Below are 15,321 nucleotides of genomic sequence, written 5' to 3' on the forward strand. Positions count from 1 at the left end.
AAGAAATAAATATTATTTCAGCAACTCGCCTTGTCTCCAAGCCTCGTACTTCCACAAGTGGCAACGAAGGTGGGATTGACGGCGGCGCGATGGAGGCATTAATAAAAACCCTGTCGGAAGGACAGCAACAGCTGCAACAGTTGGTGCAGCTACAAACCCAACAAGCAGCTGCCGATCGGCAAGCCTTCCAGCAGGCTATGCAGCTACAAAGCACTGTACAAACCACTGCCCAGGACAAGCATCATGAAACCATTTCTAGGCTCACAGAGGTGGTGGCTAGTTCTGGAACTCAACCAATGGTCCCATCCGCCTTTCTCCAAAAGTACAAGGACGGCGAGGACCCGGCATTCTTTTTGACTAGTTTCGAAAGAATAGCGAGAAACGCACAGTGGCCACCAGAGCGATGGGGGCAATATGTCGCCCCATTTCTATCCGGCCTCATGCAGGGAGCCTATCAGGCGGTAAACCCCACCGGCAACACTCCGTATGGGGAAATTAAAGCAGCTTTATGGGATCGCCTTGGCCTTGATGAGGAGGCCTATCGGATCCAATTGAGGGACACCAAGCTGCAGGCTGGCAAGAGCCCACAGCAGTTATATTACCGCATAAAGGACTTGGCAGAAAAATGGCTGTTGACCCCAACCCCAGCTACGCAGCCGGTCCTTGATAAAATCATCCTCGAGCAGTTTGTGGACGCTCTTCCCGGATAGATGCAGAGATGGGTGAGGCAGGATCACCGGCCATCTCTAACGGAAGCCGTGGACATCGCCTCGGCATATCAAAAGGCCGGGTACCACAGAGTGCCACCCCCCGGAATAACAGCACGCATAGCAGTCCCAATAACTGCCCCCCACTTGACCCGGGGAGTCAGACCCCAACAGCTGAGATGGCGACCACCGGACGAGGGCATCCAGAGACCAGACGATAAGAAATACGGGATTGAAGACAAACCCGCTGGGACCAGTCCAGGGTATCGGCAGCCTCAATGCTTTGAATGCAACGAATGGGGCCACATAGCCCGATTCTGTCAAGGAGAAGAACCGCTGAGCCCATGGATATCGGATATCTGAACCCACTACCAGCAGAAAGCCTACCCGGTCCCTATGTGGTGGATATATGAGTCGACGGCCGACCGACACGCACTCTACTTGACAGCGGCAGCAGGCAAACCGCCATATCACCCACTGCAAGTAACAAACCCAACTTACTTAATGTGTCTATACCTATTAAGTCTATCCATGGTGATATAAAACTGTATCCGATGAAAAAGGTAGCCATTGAAGTGAACGGGGAGCTGTCCTGCCTTTTCTGCCTGCCCCGGTAGTCATAGGTACTGATTAACCTAACTTTGACCAGGCCCTAACCGGCCAGTAGGGAAAGGGGGAAGCAGGACCCGAGCCAGATATAGGAGAAGCTATGACTACCCCAGGAACCCCGATCAATAAAAGGAGACGAACCCGTACAGAGTGGTGTCAGGCTAGTTATATGACTAGACCCATCGACTGGAAGATAGAAGATAACGAAGAAAGCATTAGGGGAGAGACCCTAACGGACAACACCCTCAAGATAGCTTGGGAAAGGGCAGCCCAAGAAGGGGATCCAGATGTTTCCAAGGGGCAAGGTTTTGTACTGCAGCAGGGTTTGCTATACCGCAAATACAAGGGTGATGATGGGTCGGTTAAGGAACAGTTGGTGCTACCAAAAACCCAATGTACCGTGGTCATGCAGTTGGCCCACAACCACCCCTGCGGTGGCCACATGGCTTTGCTAAAGACGCAACAAAACATACTCAAACGGTTTTACTGGCCAGGACTCTATGGCGAGGTAGCCCAGTTCTGTAAGAGATGCCCCACCTGTCGGCTAACAAGCGGGGAAAAACCGGCTAAAGCTCCTCTACAGAAGATGCCCCTTATCGCAGTACCCTTCCAAAGGATCGGTATGGATATTGTCGGACCATTAGATCCAGTCAGTAGAGGATATAACTATATGCTTGTCATAGTTGACTACGCCACCCGCTATCCAGAAGCCTTTCCCCTCCAGGGCACGTCGGCCAGGCATTTATGTGATCAGCTTATACCCTTCTTTGCCCGAGTCGGCTTACCCTCAGAAATCATCACTGACCAAGGGACAAACTTCATGTCGGCACTACTCCTGCAAGTGTGTGAATGCCTACAAATCAAACAGCCAAGAACCTCTGTGTACCATCCCCAAACCGATGGATTGGTCGAAAGGTATAACAAAACAATAAAGAAAATGCTGAGAAGAGTGACAGGACCAGACGCCAAGAACTGGGATAGGGTGATACCTCTTGTTCTGATGGTCCTAAGAGACACGCCCCAGTCCTCTACGGGGTTTTCCCCCTTTGATCTGTTGTTTGGAAGACAACCCTGTACGATCCTAGACTTGGTTAAGGAGGAATGGGAAGCCGCCGATGAAATGACCTTGACCGAATACACCGAAGAGCTGAAGAAACATTTAACCGCACTGAGAACTCTGTCGGAAGCCAACCTCTCTCGGGCCCAGACAACTCAAGAAAGGAACTACAACAAGGGAAGCAGGATGAGGAGTTTCAACCCAGGTGACCAGGTACTCGTACTCTTGCCTACCAGCGCCAATAAGTTACTGGCCAGATGGAGAGGACCATACAAGATCACCGACGTTCTCAGTCCCGTGACATATAGAGTGCACCAACCCAACCGAAGCAACCCGGATCAAATATATCACATTAATCTATTAAAAAAGTGTAACGAACCTCTATTGGTGGCCCTGGGAACAACCGGCGACACAGAGACCATCGAAACAGCGAACCCCGATTCTTTGGACCACATCCAGTGGGGAGATGCACTATCGCCAGCCATGAGAGCAGAACTGTTGGATAAACTGCTACCCCACCGAGAATCCTTTTCCACCTTACCAGGGCGTACCAAATTGATCGAACACGAGATAAAGACAGAGCCAGGGAAAATAGTACTTCTCAGACCCTATTGGATACCTGAAGCCCGGAGGTGCATCATAAATACCGAAGTGGATGAAATGCTGCAACTAGACATCATCGAACCGTTAAACAGCGCCTGGTCTTCACCTATAGTACTCGTCCCTAAGCCAGATGGCTCCATACGCTTCTGTATGGACTATAGACAACTGAATGCCGTGTCCCGATACGAGGCATACCCGATGCTGCGGATGGACAAGTTACTAGAGGGACTTGGAGCCGCCCTATACCTGAGTACCCTAGATCTAACGAAGCGATACTGGCAGATCCCTTTACAACCCAAGGATAAGGAAAAAACCGCCTTCTCCACTCCACAAGGACTCTACCAATTCAAGGTCCTTCCCTTCGGCCTACATGGTGCACCAGCCACCTTCCAGAAGCTCATGGAAATCATACTACGACCTCATGAGTGGTAAGCAGCGGCCTACCTGGACGATATCATAATATACAGCAAGTCCTGGGAAGATCACCTAACTCACTTAGAAATGGTCATAGCCGATCTACATAGGGCAGGGTTACACATAAATCCCCGAAAGACTACGATGGGGGCTCACAAAACTAAGTACCTCGGACATCTGGTGGGGGGTGGGGTTCTAAAACCGCAGATGTCCAAAACGGACGCCATACATAGAATCCCAACGCCCGTGAACAGGAAACAAATACGAGCCTTCCTGGGACTCATCGGTTGTTATAGAAAGTTTATTCCCAATTTCTCCTCCGTAGCCGCCCCACTCACCGATGCATTGAGGCTCAAGGGAAACCCAAACTTGACAAACAACGAAGCTGCCCTAAGGGCCATAGCCCTGCTAAAACAAAGGATTGCATCAGATCCCGTACTGTGTTGTCCAGAATTTCAGAAACATTTCTTCCTTCAAACTGACGCATCAGACCAGGGCCTTGGCGCCGTTCTCTCTCAAGAACAAGGAGCGGAGCTACGACCCGTATGCTTCATCAGCCGGAAACTGCTGCCACACGAGCCGGCCTACTCCACGGTTGAGAAAGAATGCCAAGCCATCAAATGAGCCATTGAGTCGCTCAAATACTATCTGGTAGGACGCCGGTTCACGTTATTTTCCGACCATGCGCCCCTCCAATGGCTGGCCCAACACAAAGATACTAACCATAGGGTCCTCCGCTGGTTCCTCTCTCTACAACCCTTTGACTTTCTGACTTTGCATAGACCAGCCAGGTTTCAGTTAGTAGCAGACTACCTGTCCAGATGTTCTCACTGGCCTGATCGGCCTGAACCCGGGGTGGGTACGTGTGAGGAGGTACCTGCAACGGACAGGGGGGGGTGGAACCGTCAACTCCCAGGGAACGGGTGGACATGGGGAGCAATACGAAGACGAGCCCAGCGAAAACAGCAGAAGCAGAAGAACCGCAGCAGAGAGCTGCAGCATGGGTAGTTACTTACCATGTTGGAATCCCAACCCGGTGCGGCGGACGTCCCGGAGTCACCAGCCCGGGCTGGGAGAGGGGCGGGAGCAGTGGCAGGGAAGTGCCCGCGGCCGACATGACCCGCGGCGGAGGTCGGGCAGAGCCAGGGAACAGGAGCGGGAAAGTGCGCGCAGCCGGCACAGCCCGCGAACAAGGTCGGGTGGAGCCTCAGACGTCCGGACCGCCCATATGTGCTCGGGCCCCGGCGGCACTTCAACGGCGCTGGCGAAAGCGCCGTAGGGCTTCCCACTATGCTACAGGGACAGGCGGAAGTGACGGTGGGGAATCCCAGCCTTAAGGGAGGCGGGCCAACGGCTTCCCCACCAATGACAAACGAGTCAGACATGAACACTGCTGATTTGTGGGGCTTTGAAACCTGGATGGAAAACAAAATCCCGCCGTTTCTAACAAACGCTGTCTGTCATATGCACAGGTCGCCGAGACGGAGAGTGCAGTCAGCCCAGAGTGGTGGGCCTATCCGGATCTCACGCATTAGGAGACAGTCCCCTTTATCAGGAAAGCATTGGGGAAGAAGAACCCACGGTGAAGGAAACCGCTTGGACTTTCAGTTAATTGACATTTGGTCTTGAGTTATACAAGAAATAAATAATATTTCAGCAACTCGCCTTGTCTCCAGCCTCGTACTTCCACAACCCCATAGCATTATGCTTAGTTAGGTCACTGTTAGTTCGGTGATGCCCCGCGGGGTCCTAGTCTTCGGTTTACGGGACAGGACCAGACGCGGGTGGGCCTGAGATCCAGGGATGGAGCTGGGCATTTGTTGGGGCTGGGGAGGGGGCAAGTGGGTGGGTTGTGTGCAGTGGGGTATGGTTGGGAAGAGGGGGGGTTGGTAAGGCTGGGTGGGTTAAGAGTCATGAAACGGCCATCATGGTAGACATCAGCGGGAGTGGAGAGGGGAAGAATATCAAACTGATGGCATCGGGTAATCTCAGGGTCGTGACCTGGAATGTACGGGGCCTCAATAGTTATCTAAAACGTAATAAGGTGATGATGTACCTAAAGAGGATGCGGATCGATATAGCTTTGCTACAGGAGACCCACCTCACCAAAGAAAAGTTGGAAGTGGTCAGTAGAAAATGGAGGGGTAATGTCATTGGGGCCACTTACTCGGCATATGCAAGAGGGGTGATTACATGGGTGGCACCGCATGTGCCTTTTCAGCTGCTCAGCTTGTTGACAGACCCAGAAGGTAGAATGGTGGTGGTGGTGGGACTCCTGGAGAATAGAGACGTGAACATCATAAATCTGTACGCCCCTAACCATGACATGGCGACATACTTTAGGTCCCTATATGGTAAAATCAGTCCCCTGGCGGGTGGCGCAACAATCTGGGGAGGGGACTTTAATTGCACTCTGAACCCTAGGGTAGACAGGTCGGATGGCAAATCAGAAAAGCCAGCGCCAGCAGCCAAAGCACTGAGGACACTGCTCACGGATCTCGGCCTGGAGGATGTGTGGCGACGACTGCACCCGGTGGACAGGCAATACTCGCATTACGCGGTGCCACATGACCTGCATAAGAGGTTGGATTATGTGTTTGCTGCGACCGAGATAGTGGGAGAGATGGTGGGCGCGGAATACAAGGCCCAGGTGCTCTCTGACCATTCACCTTTGGTCGTAGAGTGGCGCCACCAACCCCCCAGAGCGAGAATCCCGACATGGAGGCTCAGAACCGAGGCTCTACAGGACGCGGGATTCCTGGAAGACCTGCGTGAGGCCATTGAGGAATATTTTGAAATTAACGTGGGCAGCGTACACTCTGTGGGAACAGTATGGGAGGCATTTAAGGTAGTGGTGCGAGGGGTGGCCATATCAAAACCCAAGGGGCTCCAAGGGGGCATTGAACGGGAACTGTAAGACACAGAGAGAGAGCTAGAGGCCCTGATACAAAGTGAGGGGACCTCCCAAAAGGACAGAGCCAAGATAAAGGATTTACAGATGGCCTGTAGCGAACTCTGGGCCAGACTATGCAGGTTAAAATATAAGAAATACATTGAGAGGCTACATGCAGGGGGGGATAAACCAGGTAGATTGCTGGCTTGGTTATTAAAAAAAAACGAGACCCCCCGCCCGATGATCAGAGAGATCAGGGACGCGGATGGTCACATCTGTAATACCCAAGAAGGGGTAAACGAGGAGTTCCTCAAGTGCTACAGACGACTATATGAGGATGTAGGAGAAGAATGGGTCAAGAGATACAAGAAACAATTGAGGCCATGGAGCTGCCCACCTTAGATGATCAGAACGCGCAGATTTAGATGCCCCCATCACCCTGGACGAATTGGAGATGGTGATCCAACATCTGTCCACATGTAAGGCGCCTGGGTCGGATGGGTTACCCAGTGAGTTTTTTTAAAACATATAAGCAGGAGCTACTTCAGCCGCTGCTTGCCATGTTTAATGAAGCCTATGAGCAAGGGGAATTGCCGGCGTCGCTCCGTGAGGCAGTGATCGTCCCACTCCTCAAATCAGGCAAGCCGGAGGTGGATTGCGGGTCCTACAGGCCCCTGTCTATGCTCAATCAAGACAGCAAAATACTCACAGCAGTGCTTGCCAATAGACTGAAGAGGGTAATCGTAAACTGATACACCCGGACCAAACAGGCTATGTCCCTGGTAGAAATATTACAGACAACCATAGGAGGCTGCACCACATCATTGATCACACCGAGGGGGACTCGGGCGAGCTGGCCATCATGTCATTGGACGCGGTGAAAGCTTTTGATTCAGTGCGGTGGCCATGGTTGAAGGCGACCCTGAAAGGATACGGGATGGGGCCAGGTTAAATCAGATGGGTCCAGATGTTATATAGCTCCCTGATTGCGAGAGTTAAAACAGGAAACATAATTTCTGACAAATGCCAGCTCAGCAGGGGGACCAGACAAGGATGTCCCTGGTCGCCCATGTTATATATTCTGGCCTTGAAACCGCTGACAATCTGCCTGAGACAACAATACGGAGAGGTGGGGATCAGCACGACAGGAGGCACACACCTGATATCACTGTATGCAGATGATGTGCTCCTCTATTTGCGCCACCCGGAGGAGAACCTGCAATATGTGCTGGAGGTGATGGACCACTATGCCGCCCGCTCGGGCATATCGGTGAACCCCGGGAAGTCCAGTTTGTTCCCTTTGGGAGGGTATAAGAGCATCCCTCTGGAGAGATTACCCATCCTGCGGATACCCTGGCAGCCTGTGACGTTCAGGTATCCGGGTGTAAACATTTACCACAAGACAGAGGCAGAGCATAAACATAATATGGAGAAAGCAATTGAGGGAATTAGAAATAGCATGGCGTTCTGGTCTCGCTTACCCCTAGCCATGATGGGAAGAGCGGCTCTGCTCAAAATGGTGGTCTTGCCCAGACTCTTGCATTTCTTTGTGAATATCCCGTACTTGATCCCCAGACGCTTCTTTGTGAGATTACATAGCATGTGCAGGGGCTTTATATGGGGCAACTCAAGGAATAGAGTGGCCCTATGAAAATTGCAAAACACATGGGGTAAGGGGGGCATTAACCTGCCTAATTTCGAATTGTATTACTTGGCGGGGCAGCTGTTGTATGTGGCTAGGTGGTTGTCTGCAGAGGACTCGGCGGAGGCTAGGCTCTTGCGGGGGGATTCAGCTCCATACTTCCTGAAGGAGACAGTGTGGCTGCATAAACCTAAAATGGCGGGGATGGGGATATTATTGAGGTTGGGCTGGGAAGTTTGGCACAGAGCATGGAGAACGGTGGGCGACCCGGACCCGCTTACTCAGCAGGCCCCGCTGGCGGTGTTATGCGGGGTCAACTCCCAACTGTTTAAAGGGGTCTGCAGGTATTGGGAACCAGTGGGACTGGCTACCCTTGGAGATATATGGCAGAAAGGGGAGGCACTGGAATGTCAGAGGCTGCAGGAGGAGACTGGGGTTCATAGAGGCCAATATATTATTTATACCAGGCTCATGAAACGGGTGAGGGAGAGATGGCCAGAGACAATGCTAGCGGAGAACCTGATGCCACCCTGGAAATGATGTATGATGTCTCTGAGGGTGGGCACGAAATATCCAGGATATATGAGCTCCTGAGTGCGAAAGCGGGGAGGGAGCTGCTCCAAATGAGGAATGATTGGGAGGAAGAGGTAGAAGAACCCATGACAGAGGGACAGTGGGATAGAGCTCAGGGGTACCACAAAAAAGTGTCACGGAATGCAAGACTCCAGCAGATCCAGTTATATGTCACTCACAGAGCCTATTTGACCCCTGGCAGAATAGCCAGGTTTGGAGGCTCGGCTATACAGAAATGTCCCAGATGCGGGGAGGAGGAGGCAGGGCTGCTGCACATGTTCTGGGCTTACCCGAGGTGCGGAGATTTTGGGAAGAAATAAGGATGAGAATGGCCAGCGGGGGAGTGGCGCTTGATGTGAGGTCTGCTTGGGCATGCATGCTTGGTAGTTTTCCCAGGCCGCGTAATTTAAAACATATTAGCAAAATGAAGGACCTGGCCTACGTCTTGGCCAAGCGTAGAATTGCAATGTGTTGGAAAGCGGCTCATAGGCCCAGAGTGGAGACATGGTGGGCAGATCTCTTGAAGTGGGCAGAGGCAGAAACTGTGGTATGGTTTGAAGCTGTTACTAGGGGGGGCGAGGAGGAAGTGGGCCCCCTGATAGCCTGGAGGCAGCTGGTGACCTCATTGGTTAACTCCCACCAGGTCAATCATGAAACGGAAGACTCAGATGAGTCATCAAGCGCTGAGATTCCTGAGAATACTCTTGCAGATGGCACGAATGAGACGGCTCGAGTTTATGGGGAGGGAGGGGGGAAGACTGAGAATAACACTGTATAACAAGATGTTTTGATATTGTTTATGAACGTCCTAAAAGGTTGTAACGTTTGAGGTGTGGTTTGTTAAAACAATAAAAATTGTTTAAAAAAAAAAGTAATAAAAAAAACCCTCCTTTTGGCCTAGTCCCATTCATTTCCCAATAGAGAAAAAGTCAAAATGACTGTGCAGCGTACAAAAAAAAAAACGATGGACGGAATTGGACGAGGTATGAAACAACTTGGGCACAAAGCGTTAACTCGATTTCCGGGAGGGGTTGGAGGTTATTCCATCGAATCATTGTTATAATCTTTGATGAGAAGGGGGTGCCCCCTTTGCTTACAATTATAGCTAAATAAGTGCCCAACAATGCATCAGCAAGGTCTTTCAGAAATTAAAAAGCCAACATTTTGTTTTTGGTTTGATGCAAGAGAGAACCAGGTTGTAACTGTTATAACCAGGGTTAGCCGAAATCGAAAAGTGGAACAAACACCATTTGGAGGTGGAAGAAGGATGAAATCTCATCTGAATGGAGGTGGGGAGGGAGAAAGAGGACTCCATGAGAAATTGGAGAGTTGGGGCTGGCTGGAGACCAAATTCAGAGCTCAAATGTTTTCGCAGAACCAGGGTTACACTGGGGATAGTAGAAAAGGGGAATGGGAATGAGAGTGCGTCACGTGAAAATAAACAGGGTTATTTGCAGGTGTTTACAGATAAGTGGGATCATTTGTAGTACATTGCAAATAATACTGCGGTTATGGGAAAAACATTTTTTTTTAAAGCGAGAGTTACGAAAATGAGATTATTACAAAAAAGAGGAATTTTACATGTACATTGAGGTGGGGGCAATCGGTGTGGCCGAAGGATATGGTTACTGGGTTACCTTAAGGAACCAAATGGTGCAATGTAGAAAGTGGCCACAGAGGAAGGCTGTGGCCACCGATTGGGTCAAACAGAAACATATTGGGGGAACATGTACAGTTCACAATAGCGAAGGCTGTGTCAACTGGCCATGGGCGAAGGCCATGGGTAGTGTTCCGGTAGTGTTTTTTTAATATTCAGTGGGCATGGCCAAAGGCCCTGGCTAATGGGCCCGAACGACATGTATAGTGGGCCACTGTCTTTAGTGGGTCCAAAAGAAACATATTGTAGGACCATGTACAGTGGACAAGGTCGAAGGCCTTGACCACTGGCCATCACCAAAGGCGATGGCTAGTGGCCGGTAGTGTTTCAAAATATACAGTGGGCATGGCCAAAGACCCTAGCTAATGGGCCCGAACGACATGTTTAGTGGGCCACAGTCTTTAGTGGGTCCAAAAGAAACATAGGCCATGGCTAGTGGCCCATAAAAAAACCATTGTATAACTAAACCCTTAAAATTCACTGAAAAACCTTAGATAAGGTACAGTTAAATTGTGCAGATTTAACGCAACAAATCCTTACAAATTCTGCTGTTGTGGGAAGTCATGAGAAGCTTAACTCGGCACATTCCCATTGCAAAACCCATGAGCACATACATATTATAAGAGAAGGGATTCACAATGACATACAACATGGCATTATGGGGGACATCAACGGGAGCTCGCCAATTTAAGCTAGATATGACTTCCAACATCCGCTGAATTTCAAGGGTGTTGTTGCATTAAATCTGCACACAACTTAACTACATCTTAACTAAGGTTTTGTCAGTGAATAGATATATTCATATATATCACCAAATTTCATGCCACCAAAGTTGAGGAAGGACGAGGTAGAGAACAAACTAGAGGATCTGACATTTCTCCTTTAACAACTAAGGACCTCACCAGCCTGATATGCCTAGCTCATATGGAAGAGACTGATCTATTAGATATGGATGAAGCAGCTATGGTTGACAACACTACTCTGCAAGAACAATATGGGATAGTTACTGATATTAACTGTCCCACTACCTTCAAGCCCAAGTCCACTTTTTGTCCCAATATCATATGTGGACCAATTGATGTCTTTGAAGACTTGGTTATGAAAGAGTTTAAAGAACTTTCTAGCAAAATACCATCCTCGCTCAAAAACCTCAACTATTCTCAGCTGCAAGCACTAAAAACTTTGAAACTAGACCACTCCATTGTCATACGTCCATCTGACAAAGGTGGAGGCATAGTGGTCATGGATAGTGACAAATATGAAGCAGAGGCCATGAGACAATTGAATAACATCGACAATTACATACCTGTCAAGAAAGAAGTACTAATGGAAACTAATTGCCTCTACCATAATATGCTAAACAATTGGTGTGACTTGGAACTTATTGATAAAGATGAATATTTCTATTTGAAAAATCCTCACCCCACTACCCCTGTAATTTACTTTAATCCCAAGGTCCACAAAAGCATCATTGACCCACCTGGTCGTCCCATAGTCTCTTTCATGGGAAGTCTATTGGAAGATACTTCCAAATACCTGGCCATTATTTTCAGCCATTTGTCACCAGCCTGAGTTCATATATACGTGATACCTCTGACCTATTAACTAAGCTCAACAATGTTAATTGGGAACCTGAATATTTGCTAGTCTCCCTAGATATAGTCTCCTTGTATACCTCTATACATCATGAAGCTGGAATAAAAGCATGCAAATTCTTCTTAGATAGTAGGTCCATTAGCTACCGCCAGCATAATGACATGCTTTTGCTCATGCTACAGTTCTGTCTTGAACTTAACTTTTTCCTGCATGATACCCAGATTTACAAGCAAACACAGGGAACGGCGATGGGCTTCTGTATGGCCCCCACTTACGCCAATCTATATATGGGGTGGTGGGACTCAGAGGGCATGGACGGAAGAATTGGAGCACCTGACCAAACATATCATTGTCTGGTATTGTTTTATTGACGATCTATTTCTTATTTGGGATGGTTCAGAAGCAGAACTAGAACTATATGTTAACATCCTTAATGACAATGTATTAGATTTGAGACTAACTACAGTATGCAATAAGAGGGAATTCGTTTTCCTGGATGTAGAATTTCAGATTCTTAACAACAATCTCACATCCAAACTGTAAAGGAAAACTACCAGCTCCAATTCGACCCTCCATGCCAAGAGTCACCACCCGAAAACATTGATCAAATCTATCCCCAATGGTGAATTTTTGAGAGCCAAACGTGGCTGCAGCAACAATACAGACTATATGTCTGAAGCCAAGCACATAGGTCAGAGATTCATTAAGAGAGGCTATAGTAAAAATACCATTTCAGGCTGTTTTAACAAAGCTGAACAAACTACTAGACAGAACCTGTCCACGATTAAAAAAGAACCCAAACCTAGCTTAATTCGGTTCATTACTGGGGTTAACAATCAAGCCAGAGAAATGAAATCCATTATGAGAAAATACTGGGGAATACTTCTCACAGATGCACACCTTCAACCAGTGTTAGATGCTACTCCTAAAATCACCTTTCGTAAGGCACCGACCTTAAAAAATATGTTATCCCCCAGCCTGAGGCCTATTGAGAAAGTTGAAATGCCACACCTGCTAAATAAGAATTCACGTGTTAGCTTTTGGAAATGCGGGAGCTGCAAAATGTGCAAGCACTTATCCAAAATCCCTTTTGTTAGCAGCAATGGCCACACCTGAAGCACAAACATAAATTTGTGGTCTTACCAGATTTGTAGTATATGCCATCTCATGCACGTGTGGCCTCCATTACATAGGTTCCACCATTGGACCGCTCAAAATGCGCATTTTGCAGCATTATAGGGCGATTAAAAATGGTGATATGACATATCCCCTCACTGTTCATTTTAAGGATAAGCATGATGGAGACGTGAACAACATGTCTTTTCAAGGCCTGGCGCACATACCCCCCCATAAAAGATTGGGGAATCGTGAACTCAAACTTAGGCAACTAGAGGCTACCCTTATATGCAAACCAGACACACTGAGCCCGAAAGGACTCAATATAGACTCAGAAATGTATGTGTTTTTACAAACTTAACTTTGTGTTCCATTATATTATTGTTCATATGGAGCCTCATAGATCCATAGGTTTGTGGTAGGGTTTGATGAAGGTTGTTCTGCTTTAATGTAATTATGACTCCATGATTGGGGTTTGTTGGTAATTTCAACAGGGATTACATTTTGAGAGATTTTGGTTTAATGCACTAGCATTCTCTATTAGTCTCACCTTCTGTTCATCTAATCTGAGGAGTACCCTTGGAGCTGCAGCGATCATTATGTCTTTTGTTGCACTTGCATTTTTATTTAATCACTTCTATACCATACTTGTGAGCCCATTGGGTCGCGTTAGAAAATGGGTAGAAAATGGGTGTAAGATTCCTGCTGCTTGCCCCGGATGCTTACCTTTGACCGCACACATCACCCGCTGGGGCCTATGAGAACTGGCTGTTATTTTAACAACCAGAAGTCATTATTAAATCAATAGACACACTGGTGTCATTTTTTGAAAAATGCACACATTTTAACATTTTTATGTTTAGCAAGAAGGCAACATGTAGCGGTTCACTGCTTTACATATGACAGACGGGTTTATGCCATATTCATCTAACTGCACTGGCAGTTACTGGGGATACTGCCCATATTTCGGCTTACCTTCAGCTGTTCCAACATGGCGGCTTTTTTCGATTTTTAGATTCAGCCGGTTTAGAAGCGTTAAGAGCGTTAATGGTCACATGACCATTAGAACACGTGATGTCTGGGAGGCAGCAGGCCGCTCTAGATGCCTATTTTTAAACTCTATGATACATTTGGCGTTATCAGATTTCTAGCCTGACGGAGCTTGCGAGAACAGGCGGAAATCGTGGCTCTCTCCACCTGGATGGATGAGTGTGCGTGCTCTTAGAGCACTAGGTTGCCATTTGTACAGGCATGTTGCCCATGCCTGTGATGAAATATTTATTTATATTTCAATGTACTGTATATTTTTAAGTGAATAAAGGTATATTTTTCTGGAAGTAAGCAGAGTCGTGAGTGCTTGGGTGTCCTTAAACATGTCCAGTAGGGTTTTTTGAATGAAGTGTTACAACCCTATGGATGTTTGTGTTATATATATATATATATTACACAGCCACAGTAGTGGCTGGTGGCTGTGTAGTTATGGTTAAATTGCTGTTTCCATAGGAAGAGCACTTTTTTGGGCGGCCTATAACTCCGCTCCCCCTGGACGAATCCTCTCCAAACGTTGCAAAAAAAAGTGTATGGGCTACTCTGAATTATTTTGCAAAGTTTGGTGATGTTTGGTCCAAGTGGGGGGGGGGGGAGTTATAGGGTGGTCCCAAAACTCCTTTTTTTCCCATAGACTGAATGGGGGAAAAACTTTGTGCACGCCTACAGGCCAAACCGCTGGACGGATTTTCACCAAATTTGCAGCAGGGGCAGGGGCTTGGTCCCGAAAGCGTGCTTTTGTACATTTGGTGACAATCTGTCCAGTAGTTTCCTTTAAAACGACCAAAAAGTAGGTCTAAAAAAATTTGTGATATCAATGTCCGCTGCGCAGTCACACTTGACTGTTCTCTCCGCGGACAAGAAATCGATTGGCTAATCCGTAGCGTCATGTCCGCGGACATGTGGCACTTTCACTGATTGGTTGTGGAACAGCGTGAAGTGCGTCAGATTTCTTCGCTGCCTCCGCCATCTTTTGTTCATGTTTTGGTGTACACAGACATCGCCGGTAACACATACAAAACAAGACACCAATGCACTTGTTATACTTATGAAATACTGTTTCCGAAGGTGAGCTTTAATTAGGTTGGGATGGAATGTGGCAACTCAAAAAGTGGCGTTTTCTTGCCACCAAATTCATACGGTAAAGTGGAAGTTGGTGCTCAATGTACGGCGACCAATGCCTGCGTCTGTGTTACAATGTTTTCAGATTACTATTGAAGTCGGACTGGCATCCTATGTTTTGAAATCTGTTTTTGATGGAAACAGTGGTTCTGGAAGCGTATGGGAGTAGCGGTTCTCATGATGGGATTCTCATATGTTGTTGCAAAGTGAGAATGTATTTGCCTTCTGAGTGAAGGTCAGTTAATTTGCTTTTTTGGTTGCGAGCTCAGTAGGCACACGCATCCA

General features: G+C 47.9%; 1 protein-coding gene across 2 annotated transcripts in view; it reads right to left on the reverse strand.

The window, feature by feature from the left end:
• The window catches only part of CFAP299 (cilia and flagella associated protein 299), a 2,370,083-nt gene that overhangs the window by 263,742 nt on the left and 2,091,020 nt on the right, over positions 1–15,321 (reverse strand). The gene's annotated exons all lie outside the window — the stretch shown is intronic.

This window comes from Ambystoma mexicanum, chromosome 6p (genome assembly GCF_040938575.1).
Source record: "Ambystoma mexicanum isolate Mex_15411 chromosome 6p, UKY_AmexF1_1, whole genome shotgun sequence".
NCBI classification, from domain to species: Eukaryota; Metazoa; Chordata; class Amphibia; order Caudata; family Ambystomatidae; genus Ambystoma; species Ambystoma mexicanum.